Source organism: Nannospalax galili, unplaced genomic scaffold (genome assembly GCF_000622305.1).
Source record: "Nannospalax galili isolate Female #2095 unplaced genomic scaffold, S.galili_v1.0 scaffold405, whole genome shotgun sequence".
In the NCBI taxonomy this organism is placed as follows: domain Eukaryota; kingdom Metazoa; phylum Chordata; class Mammalia; order Rodentia; family Spalacidae; genus Nannospalax; species Nannospalax galili.
In genome coordinates this window covers 894,201-898,243 of record NW_008354532.1, presented here as the reverse complement: position 1 = coordinate 898,243, position 4,043 = coordinate 894,201, and the positions used below count along the sequence as shown (strand labels likewise).

General features: G+C 41.5%; 1 pseudogene; it reads right to left on the bottom strand.

Annotated features, from left to right (window-relative positions):
• Nucleotides 1-1,733: 1,733 nt before the first annotated feature.
• On the bottom strand, nucleotides 1,734-2,245 carry LOC108491711 (annotated as a pseudogene).
• Between the last annotated feature and the right edge of the window lie 1,798 nt (nucleotides 2,246-4,043).

The following is a 4,043-nucleotide window of genomic DNA, read 5'->3' as shown; positions in this document are numbered from 1 at the left end:
TATTCTTCTAATCCATGAGCATGGGAGGTCCTTCCATCTTCTGATGTCTTCCTCAATTCTCTTTCTTTAAGATTTAAAATTTTCATTGTAGAGGTCTTTAATGTCTTTGAAGTTTATTCCAAGATATTTTCTTTTTTTTTTTTTTTCAGCTACTGTGAAGGGGAGTGTTTCCATGTGCTCCTTCTCTGATTTCTTGTTATTGGTATATAGAAAGGCTACAGACTTTTGTAGGTTAATTCTGTAACCTGCCACTTTACTGAACGTGTTAATAATTTCTAGGAGTTTTCTGGTGGAATTTTTGGTGTCTCATATATAATTTCACATCATCTGCAAAAAGTGATAATTTGATCTCTTCTTTTCCAATTATTACTCATTTCCTTCTCTTGTCTTATTGCTCTTGCAAGAGTTCCAAGCTCTATGTTAAAGAGGAGTGGAGATAGTGGACAGCCTTGTCTGCTTACTGGTTTGCTTCCCTGGCCCATGCTTACCTTGCTTTCTTATGCAACATAGGCCCACCTGCCCGGGGGTGGCACTATCCATAGTGGGCTGGACCCTGCCACATCACTCAACAATCAACAAAATGCTCCAAAGACATGGCCACAGGCCAGTCCAATGGAGGCAATTCCCTAATTGAGGTTCCGTCAACCTAGGTGTGTCTAGTTGACACTAAAGCTATCCAGCACATGGTCTGAATGTTTGTATACCTCAAAATTCATATGCTGAAACCTATTTACCACTTAGGCAGTGGAGCTTTGGGGAGATATGACCATATGGTTCTTGTCTTTGAGTCCATTTATATGATTTATGACTTTTGTTGCCTTATGTATATTGAACCATCTCTGCATCTCTGGGATAAAGCTGACTTATTAGAGTGATGCTGGCTTCACAGAAGGAATTTAGAAGTTCTCCCTTCATTTCTATCTTTTTGAATAAATTAAGTAGTATTAGATGTAGATCTTCTTTAAATGTCTGATGAATTCTGCTGTAAATCCATCTGGTCCTGGGCTTTTTTTAGTTGGGATGTTTTATATTGCTGTTTCAATTTCTTTTTGTGTTCTGGATGCAAATGATAAGGAAGCAGTGGTGGTTCCCCAGGTGTCTGGGGCACCAAGAGAAGGAATGGGACAGGACCCAGGCTAGGAGGAAAGACCAGCAAGGAGATGGGAGGGTGAATGTGGCTGGGTGAGTCAAGGCACAGAGGGTGCAATCGACTTACCCCGAGAGAGGCATGTGGGTTGGAGAGAGGCCTGTGGGCTCTGCAGGCCCAGGGAAGCAGAGGAAGGTGGGGGCAGACTATGGAGACTTTTAAGGCTGGACTAAATGCATTTTGCATTTTATATGGTCATGAGCCTATGGGAATCAGGGAGTGGAATCTACTGGTTGGAATGAGAATGTACCCCATAGGCTCCAAGTATTTGGACATTTTGTCTCCAGTTGGTGATGCTGTTTTGGGAGGTCTTAGAAGGGGTGACCATGTTGGAGAAAGCACATTACTGGGAGTGGGCTTAGAGAGTGCTTAAGCCTTGCTGGATCTCAAGTTGCTCTCTTGCGTCCTATGCCCACTTAAAGATGTGATTGCTCTGCTGTCTGCTCTTGTCCCAGCCACTTCCTGCCACCATGCCGCTCCACCATGATGAACTGTAATCCGCCTGGATCCATAAGCTGCTTTGGTCAGTGTTTCTATCTCGGCAACAGAAAGGTGACTAATACAGATGCCATCCAAATTTTTTTCTCATATCCTTGTTTTTAATTATTGTGGCTTGATGAAATAAAGCTGCTGAAATTGAAATAAGTTCAATATCATTTCCTTCAAAGCCTAATTCATCCTCCTGGGCTTGAGGAACAGTACAAGCAATACCTGTCCTCAGCAGAACCCTGTGAATGTATTTCTCACCTAAGAAATCTTGGATTTCAACCAGAGACCCAGTCTCCCAATGACAGTGTTGATGAAGAGGTGAGCATACACAGAGCTCATCTTGTAACAGAAGCCCAATGTGACACCCTTGATCGTGTCCTGGACATGACTACAGACAGTTTGTACAGTAGCCAGTTCTTTCCTGTTTCCCCACAGTTTGTCAGCCCAGAGTCTCTATTTTTTCTTTCCAAGGAGACAGAGTTCTGAATTGATGTGACTGAAGTCCCTCCAGAAGGCTCCTCTCAGCCCTTCACAATAACTGCATCCCTTCAGGGTGCTATCAACATTTTCTGGGATAGTCACAGTCTGATTTCTGAGAATGGCCTTCATTGTCACAGAAGATGTGGCAAAGAGAGCCAATGGAGTCATTTTTAAGGCATTTTGTTAGCATCCACTTCACAGGAGCCAGTGTTCTTGACCCTTCACATGACATCTGATCTACATATATTAGGAGGAAAGAATAATAGTTTCCCTGGTGCAGATAAAGAAAAATACCTTAAAGGATTATAGAAGGACATGGAGATTACTAATTGGTTCTGACTAGCACAAGCAAAGCTTCCTCTACCATATCCTAATCTGGAACAGTCAGTCATGGAGCCTCAGCCTGACACTAGATTTGAATTCTTCCTGTGAGCATGCACAGAGCATTGGTTCTAAGAATAGGGAAAAGGCCTGTCTTTATACATCTTAGTACATGAGGCCCTTGGGGTCTTACAATATTGCCCTGAAAAGTATGAATTCAAAGATTTATCTGACTAGGTCCATGTGAAATTTTAATTTCATGCTAGCCTATAAGTGTAAGAAAGTCTGGACAGGTAGCTCAGTGGTTAAAAATACAAACTACTCTTGCAGAGGACCCAGGTTTGGTTCCCATCCTCCACATGAGGTGACTTACAACTACCTATGCCACCAGCTCCAGGGGATCCAACACCCTCTTCTGGCTTCTGAGGGCACCTGCATGCACATAGTGCATGTAAACACACACAGACACATACACATACATTAAATAACAAATAAATCTTTAAGAAAATAAATCTTTAAAAAATGAATGTTTTTTAAAATTACTTTAAGGGTCTATCAATATAGTAATGACTTTTAGAATATGGCCATAATCTGAACTAATGATTTTCACTTAACCTTGCAACCAAAAAGCTTATTTATAATGTGAATAAGCTCACTGAACCATGTGCTCTTGTGACCTAGGCATATAACCTTAATCCTGTAGGAGCCCACCTTATCCTCCACCCAAAATAGTGAGTGAATGTGCATGTGCTTGACTAACATATCAAAGTACTAGAAGCAACGTGCTATGCTCATTACACACAATGAGAATAATGGAGAAGCCGGCCAGAAATGCTGTGTGTGAAATATTCTAGACCAAGGACTTAAAGGGCAGGATTCTCTGGTAAGGATGGACCCTAGCTTCTACTTCCCCAATTGATGCTGGAAATATTGCTTCAATAAAGTATGAGTGGAGCCTGTCTCAAGAACACTGAGAAGGAACAGACTTCAGGTCCACACCTGAAAATGAATGTTGAGTCAAATTACTTCTTTATTCAGGTATAACTATAATGTGACTTAGAAACACCACATATCGTTAGAGCTAGTGATAAGGTGCAACAGGTAAAAGTGCTTGCCACCAAGCCTAAGAGCCTGAGTTCAATCCCTGGGACCCACATGGTGGAGAGAGAATCAACTCCTATGAGTGTCCTCTGTTTTCCACATGCATACACACATAGTTATACACACAAAATAATAATAATAAACTTTAGATAGGTGAATATGCTTTGAAACTATGAGAAGTGATATTGAAATAAGAGGACAAGAGCGGGATAACAGGGATGACTATGAAGAAAGTACAAATATATACTTGTATAAAAAATGTTGTAATGAAATCCACTCATTTAGGAATTAGAGATGTAGCTCAGTTGGTAGAGTGCTTGCCTACCATGCATGAAGCCCTGGGTTCAATCCCCAGCACCACATAAACAGATCATAAGAGTGTGTGCTTTTAATCCTAACACTTAGGAGATAGAGGCAGGAGGACCAGAAGTTCAAAATAGCTGAGCATGGTGGCATATGCCTTTTATTCTGACACTCAGAGGCAGAAACCAGCAGAGCTCTGTGT